The 18,969-nt window shown below is 52.7% G+C and overlaps 7 non-coding genes across 7 annotated transcripts; 3 read left to right on the forward strand and 4 right to left on the reverse strand.

Annotated features, from left to right (window-relative positions):
• Positions 1-3,199: 3,199 nt before the first annotated feature.
• On the reverse strand, positions 3,200-3,281 carry TRNAL-AAG (transfer RNA leucine (anticodon AAG)). The gene has a single exon. It is a non-coding gene; the product is annotated as a tRNA-Leu (tRNA).
• Positions 3,282-6,746: 3,465 nt separating this feature from the next.
• TRNAE-CUC (transfer RNA glutamic acid (anticodon CUC)) lies at positions 6,747-6,818 on the reverse strand. Its single transcript has one exon. It is a non-coding gene; the product is annotated as a tRNA-Glu (tRNA).
• Positions 6,819-7,187: 369 nt separating this feature from the next.
• Positions 7,188-7,260, forward strand: TRNAF-GAA (transfer RNA phenylalanine (anticodon GAA)). The gene has a single exon. It is a non-coding gene; the product is annotated as a tRNA-Phe (tRNA).
• Positions 7,261-13,068: 5,808 nt separating this feature from the next.
• On the forward strand, positions 13,069-13,141 carry TRNAM-CAU (transfer RNA methionine (anticodon CAU)). The gene has a single exon. It is a non-coding gene; the product is annotated as a tRNA-Met (tRNA).
• Positions 13,142-15,302: 2,161 nt separating this feature from the next.
• On the reverse strand, positions 15,303-15,375 carry TRNAK-UUU (transfer RNA lysine (anticodon UUU)). Its single transcript has one exon. It is a non-coding gene; the product is annotated as a tRNA-Lys (tRNA).
• A 1,813-nt stretch (positions 15,376-17,188) lies between these two features.
• Positions 17,189-17,261, reverse strand: TRNAM-CAU (transfer RNA methionine (anticodon CAU)). Its single transcript has one exon. It is a non-coding gene; the product is annotated as a tRNA-Met (tRNA).
• Positions 17,262-17,900: 639 nt separating this feature from the next.
• TRNAL-AAG (transfer RNA leucine (anticodon AAG)) lies at positions 17,901-17,982 on the forward strand. Its single transcript has one exon. It is a non-coding gene; the product is annotated as a tRNA-Leu (tRNA).
• Positions 17,983-18,969: the final 987 nt, after the last annotated feature.

Raw genomic sequence — 18,969 nt, forward strand, 5'->3', positions numbered from 1 at the left:
ATCCGAGAAGCAGACTCACAGCAAGAGGAAGGAGGTGGCAAAGGCAAACCCCAATTCTGTGCAATGGATCCGGACGCGCCTGACAGAGCAGCAGTCTGGGAGGAAGGTCTCCAGGGAAATAACACCTGCTGCCCTGACCAGTGAGAAAACAGCATTTAGGAGTTTCACTGTTATTGTGATGAAGTAGGGAATAATAGGCAAGAGTGACAGGAAATTAATCAAGTGACAAGATAAATCCAATATGATCAAATTTTACAAAATGGAAAATCTCATCAGATAGTTCATCAGTATCACCATCATTTCATACATGAATCAGAATAAAACAATATGCTGTACTGAGAGGATGGAAGACGGGAATCAGTTATGGGGTCATGAGCACCAGAGGGCAACTCTCAAACTCCAAAGTGGAAAGAAAAGACAAGTGTCTAAAAGGGCAAATAAGGAAATAACAAGAGAGTACGATTTTTTGGCTTTATGCAGTCTCATAACCTGTGTCCCTTTGCAGCACTGTAATTCCTAAATTTAAATTATAATTTACACTTAAGTGGTAACAATCTGAACACCGAAGTGTCTCCTTTTCTCTCCTTTCTCCTGTTGACAACATGCATCGGTCAAGAACTGTGAACATTCTGATATTTTACTGTATTTACAAGGTAACAAATTAACCTCAAGATTGCTCCCGGAACACAAGAGACTCCTGGGTCAGAGATGTAAAGCAAAAATTGACCTTACCCTCTCAGGATTTTCTGGGCCTGACATAGGACATGAACAAGAGAAAACCATGCAAACTTACTTCATAAAGGTTTTACATGACATGTGAACCCTCAGAAGGAAATGAATACCCAGCAGTAAGTGGTAGAACTGAACTGCTTTCATGTCGTTGAACAAAGAGAGGCAAAGGTGGGAAGGTAACTAAAACAGATGAGGAGGCTAAAGGGAGAATTCCCCTACCAAGGTCTGTACGGAATCCTCTCAGCTTCAACGTCCTGCCCTTGGTGTTACGAAAATGATTTTCATCTTGGTATGTAGGGAGGACATCTTCCACATAAGGGGTTTATCTCCTGCCTTCCAGAAGGAAAAGGAAAGGCTCAGAGCACCCTTCCTGCACCCGTATTGTTAAGTGCCTTTAGCTCAAAATAATTCTTATGCCAAAGTGACATATTCTGCCACCCTTCAGAGATAAAGGATGTTTTATTTCTCGCAGTAATAGCAGGAGCCAGATTATCAGCTTCCCTGCAGATTCTTGGAAAGCACTAATTCCCACACGGGTGGCTCAGATGGGCCCAGATGGATGCCTGCTCACAGAGTGGGTAGCGTACCAGAAGAGGAACTCTGAGCGCAGGAGCTCAGCAAGAACGCCTGTCCTTTGCACCAGACGGACACTGTCTCTGTCTTCCAAGGCTGTTCTTCACATGCATATTCTTGAAAGACAGTCCAGGGCAAAGGACAGTTACTGACTCTGTGGGACAATAAGAAAGATATATTTGGTCTTTGTCCCCAGTTCCTGACGTAGCTTCTAAGTCCCTTGGAATTTCCTGGGTGCCAGGAGCGTCTTTTGCTCTACCAAGGCCATGCTGGGTAGCTTCCTAGATAGTTTCAGAATGGGACTAGAAGCTAGAAAGACAGAGCCACAGTCAGAAGCCTAGAGCTTTCAGCCTCCACCTCCATCCCCAACCTTCCCAGGAGGGGAGAGGGGCTGGGGATTATAACCTGTCATGCCTACGTGATGAAACTGTCATTAAAAAAAACTCTCAAGGACAGAATTGGGAGAGCCTCAGAGCTGATGAAGGCATGGAGGTGCTGGGCAGGGGGCCCAGCTGGAGGGGGCACGGAAGTTCGGTATTCCCCCACCCCTGCAGAGCTGGCCCTGTGCATCTCCTCCCTTTGGCTGTTTCTGAGTTACATCTGTTTATATAAACCAGTAAATGAAAGTCAAACGTGTGCCTGAGTTCTATGCGCCATTCTAGCAAATGATCTAACCTGAGCAGGGGGTCCTCGGAACCCCTGATTTATAGCTGGTCAGTCAGAACGACGGAAGTCTGGGATTGCAAACACCATCTGAAGTGGGTTACAGTCCACGTGCCCGGCTGGTTCAGTCCATACAGCCTGCGACTCTTGGTCTTGGGGTTGTAAATTTGAACCCCACCTTGGGTGTAGAGATTACTTAAAAATCTTTTAAAACCAAAGTGGGGTACAGTCTTGTGCGACCTGTTGGTGTCCGCAGAGAATCAGAGAATTGGTTTTTGGTGAGTGAAAATGACAAAGCAGAAACTGAGAATGGGTGAAAGCTGGCCGGCCACCCCACCGGGAGCCACGGGAACGAGGGGGTGCGCGTCCTTGCAGTCGGCGTGCGGTCCCTGCTATTCTCTAACTTCTCTATTCTCTTATACCGGCAGCTTTGAAGTCCACACACACAGAACCATCTTTTTTGGTAGAAATTATACCGTATGTGCAAAATAACTTGCCGAATGCTGTGAACCCCCCAGACTCTAAACTTCATGGTGGGCGTGGGGGACTCCGAGCTCTCCTCCACAGCCCCTCCACACCCCCCAACCGTAACTCCGGGCTGCTGGGAGGGAGAGGGGCAGACCAGGGAGGGCTTCCGGGAGGAAACAGCTTGAAGCTAAGGACCAGAAGATGAGAAAGACAAGCCATGTGTGCATAAGACCCGCTCAGGGCAGGGAGCACCCCTGCCCCGAGCCGCAGACACGTGCGCGCAGGGGACTGCAAGCGGAAAAGCGTGCAGAGGGCGAGAGAGCCGGCGATGGAGGCAGCCGCTGGACGGCACCGAGGATGGGGAGTACCCGAGACTGGGGGGCACCCGACGCTGGGGGGTCACCCGAGGCTGGGGGGCACCTGGCGATGCCGCGGGTCCGCAGCCGTGGGACCAGCACCGGCGCTTTCCGCGGTGTCTTCCCCGCTCTGCATGACAGGGTCCCGAGCACGAGTCCCGCGCGGCAGGCGCTGCAGGGATCCGAGAGGATGGCCGCAGTCGTGCACAAACGCGCTTCTCGGCCGTGGGACTGCGCGTCCGCCGCACCTGCACTGCACCGGCCTGTCCTCGTGGACGAACACCCCGCGTGGGCGAATGTTCCCGGGGGGACCGGCTCCGGCCGCTGGGCAAACAGCGGTTCCAGGAGGAGAGGAGCGTCCTTACTGGGGGACCCGGCCACACTCGGCGTAAAGAAGGAAAAAACATTGGCAGCGGTGGGATTCGAACCCACGCCCCCGAAGAGACTGGAGCCTTAATCCAGCGCCTTAGACCGCTCGGCCACGCTACCATTTCCGGTACAGGGACTCCCTCACGGTCCCCTAGAGACTTGAACACCGCCCCCACGGAGCCACCGCCCCGCCCGAGCCTCCGCCCATCGCGGGGTCTCGGCCCTCGGACTCGCAACAGGCTTTCCTCACTGCCCCCGGCGCATCCTTATGTCGTCACAGGCAGGACGCCGGCGGTGTGCGCTTCGCTTCCCTGCGCAGGCGCGGGGCTCCAGGACCCGACGCTGGGACCCGCCCGGGAGGCTGAGACCGGAAGTATGCCGTGGCATATTGTGTCGGGAATAAGGTCGCCGTGAAGTTAGAAGCTGCCGTTTCTGTTTGCTCGGCCCTTCCTCTTCAGTAATTCTAGGCGTGTGTACAGCGGACATTCCGGGGAACGCTGGCCTTCCTTACAAATCCCCGCCTGAACGCTCGTGGATTGCACCGCGCCGTGACGAATTGCCGAACCGGCCGCCAGAACCGGGGTGTCCTCGTGGCCACCGCCCCGCCCGCCCCGCGCCCTCCCGGCCGCCCTGCTTCTGCCATCTCTGCTGCTTCAGGGCCAGCACCTGCGAAGCTCTCTGCTCAGTCTTGGCAGGCCGCCGCCTCCTGTAAATCCCCCCGGATTGCTCCCTATGAGGTTCCCGTGGGAGCGCCCCCCACATGAGCAGGATGCGGCCCGGGGCTCCGCGGGAGAATCCGCCCACCTCAGACCCTCCCACGGGAGCCCAGCAGCGTTGGAAGCGTGGCTTATGTTCCCAGGGCTTTGACGGGAGTGCCATCTTTGAGAGACACGCGTGGACTCAGATATGGCCGGTGGAGTTTAAGGGACGCGGGTTGACTTTGGGCGTCAGTGAAGCCCTTGGGAAATGTTGGCCTGATCGCTAGCTTGCAGAGTTCCCAGCCTGCACCGAGTGTGAGAGCACCTGTTCCACTGGCACTTACAGTGTGCGTCCACCTGCCGGGGAAGAGAATATTCCAGTTGGCTGAACCCTAGCTTTTCAGCCTGGCGATGACGGACTCGCTCGCTCCAGAGCCTGGAACTCACTCCCGGCCCAGGACGGGGTGTCTGGTTGTGTTAAGTTGTAGTTAAAAACAGACATCACCTACAATTTCGCATTTTAACCATTTGTAAGTGTAGAATTCTGTGGCGTTAGGTACATTCACGTCCTGCTCATCGAGTTACTTGTTTTCATTACATTTTTTAATGACCCCAGGAACACAACTCAGAGTCACAATTTGCCCAAAGAGAGCGCCACCCACCGCTCCGTGTGGAAGTGCCATCTGTGGGGCTGGTTCGTGTTTGTCCATCTTCCTCCTTTTAGTGGAGAGAAGGCACGTGAAACAGCCAGTGATTATGTGGAATGAGACTTCAGGATTGCCCCTGGGAAGCAGGTGGGAGGAGGAGGACAGATCGACGAATAATCAATGAAGTGTTAGTGTTGCTACAATCAATCAATCAATCAGTAAATTAAAAGGTCACAAATTGGTTCACTGGTATCTCAATCATCCTTAGCTGCAAAAATTTAGCAATTACCAGATGTTCTTTCCTGGGGATAGATAATCTTTTATCAAGAGAGCAAAAGTAACACAGTCACCACCTTCTCTTCCTCCTTGCCAAAGCCTCACTGTCCCCTGTTCCACCATCTATCCCAAGCTGGGAGCCTCCTTCCTCACTTGCAGTGCCCGCTGTCCTCACCTGAGCTCTCTGTCTGGTTGTCCCTCAATCCCTCACCACAGTAGCAAACTCCTCTCCACTGTCAGGACTGTGTGTTCCCACGGGTTCTGGATCTCTGAGTGCAAGATGGCCAGAGCTTGGTACAGACTCACCACTTGGTGACCATTTTAACGCTTAGAGACACAGAGCAACAGTATCCTCCTGCTAGGTGTTGCGTCAGTGATTCGCAAACTTCATTGTGATCCATGAAGACGTCAGTCCAGGAACCAGTTTTCTCTCTCTCGTGTTTGCATTCCTGCATGATGAACTCAGAGGGGGAAACATGCAGAGCAATGAGGAAGGAAGTTGAGAGAAAGTGACCTTATCAGCAGTCCGCTCACTCATTCAGCTGGATTGACCACGTGTGAGCTGTAGAGTCTGTCAGCTTGCAGAATATACTGAAGCTCTTCTGTGCTTTTCTGCCTAACCTTTCATGGGAAATCAGCCCTCCAAGCCTGATGGCAACTGCTTCCTGCACAGGTGACTTCACGTCATCTTTTCTTGTTGTCATATTTTGTCTTCTCCATAGGTAGCAACAATCCTTTGCTTCATTTCTTTTTACATCTCTTTTTAGGGAGCAAGCAGTCTGGGTGGGACCCCTGAATGTGCTTAATGCTTTTTTTTTAACTTCTCCACATAAAGCTAACTAGATTAGAGACAAGGGACTCTTCTTTGAAAGCTATATGACTTTTCTCCTTCTGCTATAGGCTGTTACTCTTTCTCCATGGAGAAAAAAATCTCCCTAATCTGTATCTTAGCACAGTAGCTTTTGGTTCTGTTTGCTCACCAGACTGCTGCCTGTGGATTTTGGTTTTGTACATGCACTCAGTGCCAAGCCTAGCACCCAGGTCCATAGTAGGCAAACTTCTTAGACAATTTAATCTTATACATGTGTCAAAGTGTATTAACTGAAGGAAAGTATTGGCAAGATGACAAACGAGTGTCCCAGCTCACAGAGGTTTTGGAAATCATTAATTTCTATATGGGGGCGGGGGGAGGCAGGGAATGTGCAATTAACCTGAAAGAAGACTACTGCTTCATTTAACATGATCGTCTAACGATCATGTCCCCATCTGTTGGTGAAGCAAGATCAGAGGCACCACGACCTTTGGCAGCTTGCAGAGAGGTCAAGCGTGCTTGGAACTTTTATGAGAAATGAGAAGGAAATAAGCATTACAATGTGGCTGCTATTTAGACGAACCAAGTAGCAAAGACCCGTGCCACGGTGCTCAGGCCGGAGCCAGGCAGCACAGAGACACGGAACCTTGACAAAGCCGGCGGTACCATCCGCTTTCGCAGGTACGCGTTCAGGGATGCTGAGGCCGCGTGTGCCGCGTCTGGGTGTCCCACAGCACTTCCCCGTCCCCGGCACCAGCGTCCGGGGCAGGGCTGCCGGGCGACCCCGCGTGCACCTGCCGCCGCCGCCAGGTGACTTCCCGGCCCCTCCCGTCCTGCAGATGCTCTGCTCGTCCCAAACAACCCTGCGGGGGACCGCTTCTCCGAAATTCTCGGGCGACAGGGCCATCCAAACGACAGGAGACGGTCGAACACTGAATACTGCCGCCTCGCGGTCTACGCAGGGGGAGTGCTCTTTAATTACGTTTCCTAAAACAATTACGTTGCTTGTCATTTTGCACTTGGACTATCAACAGTGTTGGAGAATTTCTAGGCAAAAGATGCCTCGTGTGAAAACTAAGAGTTAAGTCTCACACCATTTAGTGCTGAGTCTTTACAGGATTCCCCCTCGGCCTGCGCAACAAGAAAATGAGCATTCCCTGACCGGGAATCGAACCCGGGCCGCGGCGGTGAGAGCGCCGAATCCTAACCACTAGACCACCAGGGACCGTGTTGGAACCGCCTGAGAACAAGCCTACAGGCTGCATGCACCTGTCCCTGATGGGAGCTGCGGCAAATGGCGGGGCCGTCTCACGTCCCGGCCGCACCCGCCAACGGAGGCACCTGAACCCCGCCCTGGATGAATGGCAGAGGTGACAAGTCCTTGCGGCAGTTCTCACGACACCGATCTGCGCCTGTCTCCCCGTGTTTCTCATAGTCGGGGGAGTCCGTCCAGGGCGAAAACCGTTTTTGTAATTTATCTTCCGTCCCCTGCAAGGTCTTGCCGCGGTGTTTTTAAGTAAGTACTTGGAATGTCGTGGACAGAAAGACTTCGGTGATGAAGTCGTCCGCGTTACTTCAGAGCAGGAGGGGTGGAGCCGAAATAGCTCAGTTGGGAGAGCGTTAGACTGAAGATCTAAAGGTCCCTGGTTCGATCCCGGGTTTCGGCAGGAGGAGGACCCCTTTTTAGAGCTTGAAATAATAAAAATACTGAATTTGTCTACAAGAGATATGAAAATACTCGTTGAGCCGAAAAAAAGTGGTCTTTTTCCCAAAAAGAGGGAAACAGAGGAAGAGTGTGCGGTAACAGGAAGGCTCCAGGGGGACAGGCCGGGGGAAGCGTGTAAGAGGCGGGGAGGAGCGGAGGGAAAACCACGGCCCCGTCTTCTGAGCGACGCGCCGCAGGTTCCGTTCTTGGCTCGGGCTCTGCTCCGCTCTGTCCAAACCCACCCTTTCTTCCAACAACCGGAGCCAAAGCCAGGAGGCCCACGGGTTCCTCCTGCTCCCGAGCATTCCCACCTCGTGACCCGCTTCCCCCGGCCTCCTTCCGCGCGGACGGACCGGTCCCCCGGCAGAGGGAAGAGCCACACCTCCACCCCACGCTCCTTCAGCAAACAGGTGTTGCGTAAGTGGGCTCCCCGCAGCTCTGAGGCGCCACAAGGGCAAGGAAGGGGCCGCAGGGCAGGTGCCTGCCACAGGGCGCCCTCCGCGCTGAACCCGGGCTGCGGGGCTGCAGGACGGGAGGGACCGGGCGCGGCCCTCGCTCCCTCGCCTCTGCTCCTGCTCCCGGCGCGCTGGCTCCACGCGTCGTCCCCTCGTTTCCAAGACCCGTGAACACCCCGCCCGAGCTTAGGGCCGCTCTGGCCGCTGCGTTCTGCGCGGTCCGTGCTCGCGCTCCCAGGTCCGCCGCTCTCCAAACCCCGGAATGCCAGGCTCTCCCTGTTCCCACGGCAAGGACCCGCACGAGCCCTCGCGTCTTCCCTCGTGATCCTTGCCCAGACCTCCACCCACCACCAAACTGGCCGCGGGAACAGCGTTTGTTCTGCCGCTTTGCCTCCTCCGTCGCTCATCCACTGAGGTCGGCCTTCCGATCCCAGGAGAATATTACCCCCGCTTCCCAGCCTTGGAATGCCGCGGTTCTTTGTGGTCCTAAACTGAATCGTGTGCAGCTGCACACCACGGGCCACCCGTCCTTCCCGGAGCAGTTCCCGTGGTTCTTGGGGCCTCACTCCTGCCACCTTCTCTGGGCCCTGCATGCTCTGTCTCCCACTGTCCTCTTCCCTCTTGTGAGGACTCTAGAAATGGCTTCTTTCCAGCTCCTGACCTCCATCTCCTTGGGGTTAATTTGTAATTGTTAGACGACCGCAGACTCACGTGCAGTTATAAGTAATAGGCAGAGATCCCAAGTAGGCACCTTTACCTCGTTGCCCCCAGTGCTGACACCCTGCAAAACTTCAGTCCCCAGCGGGACACTGACCAAGTCAAGATACAAAACGTTTCCATCACCATTGGGGTCCCCAGTTTGACCTTTCATGGCCACACCCACTCTCCCCCCACCCCTCTCCCCACAGGTGGCAACCACTGAAGGGCTTTCCATTTCCATGGCTTCCTCATTTCCAGCGGGATGTATGGACTCACACAGCATGTAACCTGCTGAGATGTTGAGCCTGGCTTTTGCACTCGCTGTGGTTCTCTGAGATGCATCCAGGTCGTCCAGGCCGTGGACACTTTGCTCCTCTTCATCCTATTCTGTGGTAGGAATTCAGCACACTTGGAACATGCTCTCACTGAAAGACATCTGGGGTGTTTCCAGACTTATTGGGAATAACGCTGTTGTAGACCGTTGCATACAGGTTTTTGTATAAATCCCAGCCTTCATTTCTCTGGAATAAATAGGCAGGAGTGCAGCTGCTGGGTGTACGGTACTCGCACGTTTAGTTTTCAGAGAAACTGCAAACTGCTTTCCAGAGCGGCTGGACAGTTTTACACCCCGGCCACCACACACACAGCCTCAGCAGTACCTGGGTGTCAGGAGTTCGATTGTAGCCATTTGGACAGGTGTGCGGTGACGTCTCCTTGTGCTGGGAACGTGCCTTTCCCCAGCGGCTGATGATGTTGAAACCTTTCTCATCTGCCTATTTGCCATCTGTGTATCTTCTCTGGTGAAATATCTCTTCAGGTCTTTTGTCCAATCCGATAAGAACACTCGTGTACAGGTTTTTGTGGGAGAAGTCCCTGGAAAAACTTGAAGTTCAGACCACTGCAAATCTGTCTTGGATTATACCGTTGTCGCACAATGCAATTCTTAGGCAGCAGTATTGACAAAATGTGATACAGTCTTACTGTTTTCAGAAAGGCCCAGGGCAGAGTGGAGCTGTCCCTAGGGTATGAGGCTGGTAAGAAGAGTTTCTTCCAGTCCCACTGACTACACCACCCTTCACTGCAGGCAAAACCTAAAGGTCAAGCATAGGACAATGTTCAAAAAAAAAAAAAAGACCACAGGCCCAAAATGGAGCCACTTATGTTAAGCCCCATGTCACCAAACCAAGACTTAAGGACCGCTTTGGCTCTCCCAGAAATGGAGTCTTAAACCAATCAATTGGGAATCCCGTGATCAGCACTAGTGAGGTAACCTGCCTGACAGACACCCTCCCCTCCCCCCGCAGAAGAAGTTAGTTTTCCGGTAGAAGGGGCGGGAGGGTCTTCACAGATGGATTACCTCAACTTCCTTCCTGAGGAGGGAGAAGGCCCAAGCGACGGATTCTCTCTTTAGTGCAGATCAGAAAACTCCCCACTGGCCCAGTAAGACTTTCATTTCTGGGGGACATTGAAACTGCAGTCAGTTTAGGTATTAAGCCCGGGTTTGGTGACTTGGCCTAAATGACACCATGTGGGGCCTGTGGTTTTCCTTTGTAACAATAATAAAGATACATTCAGTCTTGGTTGTGTTCCTGCACAGAGCTCCAACAGCCCTTGGAATTTTCTAAGTGAGGAGATCCACAAAGGTGCCTTTTGTGTTAATAAGGTGACTTTTGGAAAGCTCCAGGTCCCCTGAGGAAGGAGACAGGTTGCCAGGGAAACCAACCTTGAAAATCACTAGTTATTAGCTTAACTAAACCCGAGCAGAGTCGAAGTGCACGGGCTGAGAGAAAGACGATTTAGCCAGTCTCCGAAGCCGCCCCAAAGTCGCACGTCTGTCAGTGATCGTCCTGTGGCCGAGTCCCGGTGAATCTGGGCTGGCCTAATGGAATGTCCTTGAAGTGACCCTGTGACAGTTCTGTCAGAGGAGGTAGTCAGTGAGGCTCTAACGGGATGCCTGGAGGCCAGCAAGGAGGAGGCCTGTCCTGGCCGCATCCAAAACAAAGCTACAAGAAACTGGATTAAACCAGACAGGCCCAAGATGGCTGACAAAGTAGGCCGCACTTCACGTTATCTCTTGATCGTGCTGTATTAACACACTCAGATCTCCTCCCTAAGTTTGCCCTTGACGAGGGAACAGAAGGCTGGCTGAGGACACAGCAGGAGCTGACACCCCACAACACCCCCTCCCATAGGATGTATACAACATTCCTCAGGCACTCCTGGCCGCCCTAAAGGACAAAGAAAGAGTTAACCTGTAGAGACCACAATCCTGCAAGACCCGAGTCTCCCTCAGTTTACAAATGTCTTAGCAGTTTACAAGAACGCAGCATTTCTACCAATAACCTAACTTCCGGAAGGGAATGTAGATACAATTAAATGTCCTTATAATCTGCAGCCTCCAGGAAGTTCCCAACCATCTTCATGTGAATGCCTTCCTACAGGGGTAAACAACCTTAACTTGACAATGGCCAGGCCTCCGGTATCCTGTGCGTCTTTAACACATGAAAGTACTTTCTCGACCTCCCTGTTTCCTCACCTCCCCCAACCCCATGGTATATAATCAGCCCTCTCACAACCCGGGGCAGCAGCTCTTTCTGCCCACGGGTCCTGTCCCCGTGCTTTAATAAGCCACCAGTTTTGCACCAAAGACGGCTCAAGAATTCTTTCTTGGTTGTGGGCTCCGGACTCCACCCCAGCGAACCTCACCGATTTTCCCAACCTCATCAACAGCATATTACTACAAACTTACTGGTTTTAAGTGACACAAACTGATTAGCTTCGAGGTTTGTAGTCCTGAAGTCTGGTGTGGACTCACCACGCTGAAATCGAGGCGTTGGCGGGCTGCATTCCTTTCTTCCAAAACCCGGGTCTTTGTTTTCCGCCAGCTGGGAGCCGAGGGCCATTTTGAAGAAAGTAAACATTGACCATAAAGCTTAATAAACCACGACAGCCTCAACATCATGAGCAAACAAACCACGATTTTTCTTAGCCGTGTTGCCTACAAGATCCATGGAACATTCACCAGATAATATCTTTTCATTTTCTTTGGTAAAAAGTTCATAGGCTAGATGGAATTTGCCAAGTTTATATTTGCACTTTCTGCCAAACATGCAGATAGGCAAGCAAGCTCCAGTTTGTATCTGAACAAGATTCCAACAATAAATCGTTTTACGTATGGGTAGTTTCATTAAATTAGGTAAGGATCAGGAGGAAGGTTTTCGACGCTATGCTGTGCTTCAAGTCAAAGTAGGTAGGAGCTAGGGGGGACTTTTCGTTGTTGCTTCTGTATTTTGACACATGACTTAAGCTGACACCGGATGGTAGAGAGCAAGGTCACCTGCTGTTGTCAGCTTCACGCTGCAAGGGACCCGAACACGGTATGGAAATGCCCTGTTTTGTTTGTCCACCGATGCAACCCCCGAATCAGGAGACAGAGCAATCAGTAAGATAATGCGTGGTTTTTCCAGTATTAAACCCAGCGCTATTTTCAACTGAGTGGGGTCATTTTGGGAGGAGAAAAACCCTTTGATTCAGAACGTCATCGACTCGCAGGTTCCGTTTGCCTGTGCAAGTCCACACGTCCTTCTGCGGCGGGGTCAGTCCCCAGCCCGGCTCCGCATACCGTGCCGTACCCTCTGTCTTGGGCACCGCCCACATCCAGCTGGACCTGTTGGTCCATCTGCCTTGAAGTAACACAGTTCCTTCGACTTTTTCGGTGATGTCTGGGTCACGCATTCTCATGTTCACTCTGGAAGGCCTTAGACAATGTGGTCACGCGACTCACGATGTCAGCAATGACACTGGCACTGGAACGCACAGGGCAGCGGGGCGAGAGGTCCGCCGCGCAGGGCATACGGTCGGGTCCTGTAACCGCGCTGCACGGTGACAGATGGGAGCTACAGCCGAAGCGAAGCGTAGCCTCGTCCAGCACCTGAGCCTAAAGTACCATCGCGCTCCACGACACGGCCGTCGCAAGTCGTTCAGCCAGCACTGTTGGAACTCAAAGCGCAACAGCTCGTCTCGGGGCAGAACCACGCTGTTGCCGGAACGCTTACTGCGCACAGTGGAGTCACCGAGAGCCGCAGCCCGGAGCGCGCGACCCCCAGACCACCGCCACGGCAGGTGCAGAAGCGGGATGACACGGGCAGGTGCACCTGGACGCAGCGATGCCTCCAGCCCCGGGGTGGCCGGAGGGGTGAAACTGTCGCCGTGTGACAACCCTAGGCGCTGAGCTCCGAACCGAAGGGGTCTCCGGGCAGCCGGCCTCAGGAGGAGCTCGTCGGCGCTGGCAGGACGGGCGCACGCGAGGCGTGGACCGCGGTGCGTAAGCTGTGGGTGCGGAGCACAGGCGCGGACGCGGCGGCGGGTGAGCGAGCAGGGCCGGGCCCAGGTCCAGGACACGTCCTTCCGCTGCGGGGTGGGGTCGGGGCTCAGAGGACGGGGAGCGAAGGCTGGAGCACCAACGGCCACCTCCTCCCTCCGGCTCAGGTTTCAGAAACTGTTGCAGGAGAGCCTTTTATTTGTGAAGCGTGAGGGGAAATAATCTGGGACAGAACGAAGTCGAAGCGAAGTAAAATCCAGCGCTAAATCCATGCGCTGAGGACCTATCATCACCTGCCTCCTTAGCGCAGTAGGCAGCGCGTCAGTCTCATAATCTGAAGGTCCTGAGTTCGAACCTCAGAGGGGGCAGTTCTGTTTTGCGCTCTTACTGGGTCAGGAAAGGACCCCCACTGGGCCGAAGAAATGCCTTCGAAGAGGCCGAGTCTCGACTTTCTTCCTCCTGATTGGTAGATGTGCGCACGGAGATGCTTCCGTAGTTCCACACGTGCAGTGACTTATCTTCGCCTCTTTCCAAGAAACAAGCCGTTTTGTCCAAGTTCCTCTGATTTCTATCCCTTCTTGGGAGGCTCTCCATCTATTGGTGCAACTTAATTTATTGAAAAAACGAATGGACAGATAAATGAAAACCTGATACTGAATTTTCTCAGCAAGTCTTGTGGCTTCCTCTTCTTACACGCATGGTCTCCTTGCCCTGACCTCCCTGTATAATCTGGTCCCGACTAGCTTCCCACCCTCTCGGCAGTGGTCAGTGATCCCCAAAACCACATGTGCAAGGATTGCCAGCAGCCACCAGAAGCTGGGAAGAGGCAAGGAAGGATTCTTCCCTGGAACCTTCAGAGGGAGCGCAGCCCTGTCAGTACCCAGGTTTGGGGCTTCTAGTCTCCAAAACTGTGAGAAAATGAATTTCCATTATTTTAAGCCACCTAGTTTGTGGCCATTTGTTAAGGCGGCCGTAGGAAATGAATATCCAGTCCGTCTCTCCGCCACCAACCCCCCACGACATCGCTGCACCTGTCTTATTTCTTCGTAGCGCTTATCACTATATGCAGTTGCTTTGTCCTTCTATGTAACACCCCTACTTTCCAGTACCCATCCACCTGCTTGGACTGCGTATTCTGTGAAAGTCACCACTGTCTGTTTATCCACTCCTGTGTTCCCAGTGCCTGGCTCAGCATCCAACAATGAACACTTGCCAACTAAACCAATGAATTCATTAGCACATTAAATCTTCTTTTCCTTCCATATTCCCTATCACTCTCTTACTCAAGACAATGAACATCTCAAATTTGGATTTTTGCAGTACTCCCCACGGGAGACACACCTACTGAAATCCCCCTGCGGCCGTCCCTCTCTGATTCATTCAGTGGTACAAGAGGAGAGGGCAGTACTCGGACTGCTCCTGCAAAACGTCTGTACCTGAGAAGCGGTATTTCAGGAGAGCTCTCGCAACACTTCATTCTGATGCAGACGCAAGAAGGCATATAACATAGGACTCATCTTAGTGTCTTCTGGGCCTTCGGCCTCTGGTTCCAGAAGACATGCACTTAAAGATTTGGGAGAGGCCAAAGAACTGGATGGGATTCAGGCAGTGGCTTAGAGAATGCTTGATCCTTCTTGGAGCCATCACTGTTCAGAATCTGTACCTTTCGTTTGTAGAACAGAAACTATTTTTTAATTTACCCCAGAGTTTTTGAGGCTTGCAGGACTGACACACAGTAACCACACGTCAGAGACATTCCAAGCCAGAATGTGAGTGTATTATAGCCATATTCGTGGTTGGTGGACATATTCTCACCTCTGTAAAACAAACTCTACAGTAGAAATCAAATCTTTGCCTCTGTGATGGGAGTAACAGAAGCAATGAAACATCTATGATATCGAGCAACAATGGTCTGATGCGTTCACCACCAGAAACGAAGCCCAGCTGATCTAAAGTTGTGTTGGCCCGTGTGGTGGGCAGACATGGAAACTCGGAGTTCTGATCGTAGCATGTTATTCTCCTAAACAAGGTTGCAATAGCTTTATAAGATACTGTACAATGCAAGGTCAGACGAGAGTTTTTAGTTCTATTTAATTTTTATCCTTTTCACCCTTATTGAACTTGAATGTCCAAAAAAGCCTCCACAGACATTCATTTACCAACCAGCTCTTGAGTAGAGCCCTTCTGCTTCACTCGGGGAATTCTAGAAATGGCCAACAAAGCAGCTGTAGTAACTTCACTCTGGCCTAATGTTTCTAGTTAAATGAGATCAAAGGCAAGGATTATGACTCTGGAACCACACACAAGTTAGTTTTCTTCACATAGATTTGGGCCATCTTACTGTAAAGCGCCCACCTATTCACCACTATCTCTCTTCACTTACTTACCCGTTTTGTGGGCTAGAAGTACCTGACTCTAATGTTGTTCTGTTGGTGTTGTAACCTAGGTAATCTGTCCCTGTCCCATTTCTGCATAAAACAGACACTGTTGCAAAGGTGGAATCAGTTAGACACGGAAAACCAAGAACCATGCCCGAACAGGGACTTGAACCCTGGACCCTCAGATTAAAAGTCTGATGCTCTGCCAACTGAGCTACCCGGGCCCTATGACTTGAATGGATTCCCCTATGTCCTAGTGTGAAAAAAAGTGTATGTCCTGGTGCAAATATCTTTCTTTTTATTCTATCATTATTAATATTTTTAATGACTTTCTTTCTAAATTCTGTTTGTGTTCCTTTTCCTTATTCCCAACTCCACCCTTGTCCCTTTGAATATGGCTCCAGACAGCTCCTGACCCCAGGTCCCTGGGGAAAAGTAACTCACATCCTTGTTTTAACACAATGGTTGTCATGGGGTTTGTTTCTAATTATGCATTTATTCACGCCACCATTAAAGGCAGATTTGAGGTGGTCTTCACAACTATACTAGAATAAGGTAAAATGGAAAAACCTAATAGACTTCAATCAGAATAAAGGCAGAATAGAGGGAGAAAATTAGGGGGAAAATATGCATGCTATAAATAGTGCACACACATCCCCCGCCCCAAATAGCACGGACTGTAAAAGGAGGTGATGTCTTCAAGGGGGTGAGAGAAGACTTCTCCCAGGACGTCTTGTTTAAACTGAGAATTGAAGGCTTGGTATGATAAGTTGGAGAAAAATGAGGCTCCAGCATGCCCAGAAGAGCAGAGAGCACAGCACTCTCAGAGAGCGGAAGGCAGGCCCGGGGTGCTGGCAGGCGGAAAGCTGGGGAGAGTGTTGATGGTGTGGAGGGAGACAGGAAGGCAGGCGCCCAGCAGAGACTGACAGGTTCTGAGGTTATGGTGGCCAGGCGAGCGCCCTGAAGACACTGCGGACTTTAAGCAGGGAGAAACGACATGATCAGAGGTGATCTCGGAGAGACCATGCTGGTCTCACGTACAGAATGGGCCAGAATGGGGGAAGGCATGATGGGAACACAGACTAGGCCACCATGCCATCGAAGGCTGCACAGATTTGGCCTAGTGACCATGTGGCAGGAGGACAGTGGTACAGAGCACGTCCTAGGCCCAGGATTCCAAAATGCTGTTCAGCTGCTTGCATTCAAGTCCCCTGGCGAGGGTTTGGGAAAGGTAATTGGTGGGTGCCCAGCCCTGACATCACAGCGCGCAGTATTCAAGGATGGATTTAAAGCTGAGAGAGAATAGATTCAGAGGAAAGGACCCGGCTTTGGCTAGTGCCTGGCCTATCCTCGGTTCTCAGTGAATTCCTCCTCCATTAGCTGAGATGTTCAGAGCAAGATATTAAGTATCCATCATGCCCGCTTTTGTTTGAGTCCGTGTTTCTCTTGACTCTAAATATCACTTCCTGTTTCTCTCTGGTGATTTGAGTCCAGTAACAGGAGGAGGCGCGGAAAAGAGGGACATGTAATGAGACTGAGCGGGGATCATATTTTTTCACATAGTATGTCTCGGGTGATCTGTTGGTAAGAAATTCCAGAAAAACGGTAAGAGATGACCAATCAGTAATTAATGAAAACGTCTTGCACACCATCCTACACCCTCCCCATCCCCAAACAGCCTTCTGCGGCCCCTCCTCTCAGGGCCCCAGGGCCAGTAAGTTTCTGACCCCGGTGTTTTTGTAACAGAAACAATTGCCAAGCCTATCTGAAAGGCGTTTTGAAAATCTTCTACCTGCATCTGCAATTGGTTTAGGAAAGAACCCGAAGAACTTTGGAGTATTGAATGCTTAGTGGAAAATCACTGTTTTGTAACTGAACATTCCACGGTTCTGTTGAACAACAGAAAATTGCCCGCCAATCTTATCAAGCGAGTTCCTCGGTTTAAAGGGGAAAAAAAAGATATACTGTGCACATTTCAGCGGAAAAAAAGGTTAGGGAAAGAAGGAAGATTCATCAACACTCAAACACGAAAAGTAGTGCCCCCTCTGAGGTTCGAACTCAGGACCTTCAGATTATGAGACTGACGCGCTGCCTACTGCGCTAAGGAGGCACCTGCGTCTGTCACCTGCACAAAACGCTTACCAACACCACCGTACGACTGGCCGTCTCCAATCCTGCGGCCGGGGTTTCAGAGCAATTCGCGCCAAGCCGTCCACAGTCCGGGGTTGAGCTGCGCAGGACAGGGCGGCCGGCCCGGCCCTCGCGACCTCTCCCGCGGAGCCGCGGCCGTGCGCGCACCTGAGCCGGGCTGGGCGCGAACCCCGCTGCCGCCCCACCCGGAGACACCTGGACCTTCCCGGAGGCCGGACGCGGTGGGCGGGAGCGCGTCTTGCCTCCGCCCTGCGGTCCGCCGGATTCCTCCTTTGCTTCTGTTCCCCCTTAGCAGCTCCCGGGCTCGCCCCCAAACGGCCGGACTTGCTCGCTCCTGGAGTCGGGGGGCTCACTGCCCGCCGTCCCCGCGCATCTGCAGCCACACTCTCGCTGCAGCGCTGGTGACCAGCCCGGCGGGGGTCTCCGCCGCGGCGTCGGGCTCAGGGCCGGCCTGGAGCCGCGAGGAAGTCGAGCGGGGCGTCCAGCGGGCCGGGGTCCCCGCGCGAGCTGCGGGCTGGAGCGGCGAGGGGACGCGAGCAGGGCGAGAGACGCGCGACTCTCAGGTTGGAGAAGGGTAGGCGGCGCGCGGCTCTCGGGCGGTAGCGTGGCCGAGCGGTCTAAGGCGCTGGATTAAGGCTCCAGTCTCTTCGGGGGCGTGGGTTCGAATCCCACCGCTGCCAGGGTGTCATTTTTTTTTTTTACGGCTCTCCGGCTGCATACGTGTCCCTTTCTCACTCGCAGTGTAGACAGTTATCCACAGACTCCAAGTCCAGGCAGGAGCCCCTCCCCTACACCCTCTGTTTTCCCAGGGGCCGCAGAGAGCACCCATCCACACCGCCCCCAACACATTGTGGGTCTTCAATTAATTATTTCAATCAACAAAAAGTTCATGAGCATTTACTGTGTGTGATACTGACTCCCTCCATCACTGTATTTTCACCACCCAGAAGTATCCAACATGTAAAAGACCTTCATCTCACCCACTCATTTATGTTACAAAGTACCTGTCAGCATCTCTACGTGCCAGGTGCTTTCTTAGGCCCTGCGCATACAGCCGCGCTTCCTACTCAATAAACGATGGACGACGGAGGAGCGGTCAGTCTCCCCGAATGCGCTGTTCTCGCCGTGCCCGCGGCCTTTGGCTCCACGTTCTGAGCCTTCCTTGCGCTCATCCGCACCGCGGCGACCGCACGCACCGCCCGGCCTCGCCTCGGCCGCTCTCAGCCCGCAGACCAGAGGCGCCCGCCCCTCCGCGTCTCTGCGTGCGCGCCTGGGCTCCCCCTGCTCCCGCTCCAAGCGCTTCCCTCCGACTTCAAGGCCTTTTCTCATCCCCTAGGTCTCAGCTCGGAAGCGCTTTCTCCTGGAAGCCTCCCTTGATCTCCCCCTGCAGAGTTACAAAGAGTCAAACAGCAAGGTTCCCCGCCCTGGCGCCTCGTAGGGAAGACAAGCGTTAGACGCATGACCGCCCCAAGATGGCACAACTTCCGCGGTCGAGAGAGAGCTTGAACTATGAAAGAGAGCCAGACATAGTGTTACCAGAACAAAGAATGTGACCGAATGGTACAACAGCTCGAGGTATAGAAGGACACACTTCGGACTGTTGCCGCTAGTAACAGGGTCCCGAGGAGAGAAAGGGGGGAAGTTATAAATTTTACCTGAGACACTTC

The sequence above is a fragment of the Ursus arctos genome, unplaced genomic scaffold (assembly GCF_023065955.2).
Source record: "Ursus arctos isolate Adak ecotype North America unplaced genomic scaffold, UrsArc2.0 scaffold_31, whole genome shotgun sequence".
Lineage (NCBI taxonomy): Eukaryota > Metazoa > Chordata > Mammalia > Carnivora > Ursidae > Ursus > Ursus arctos.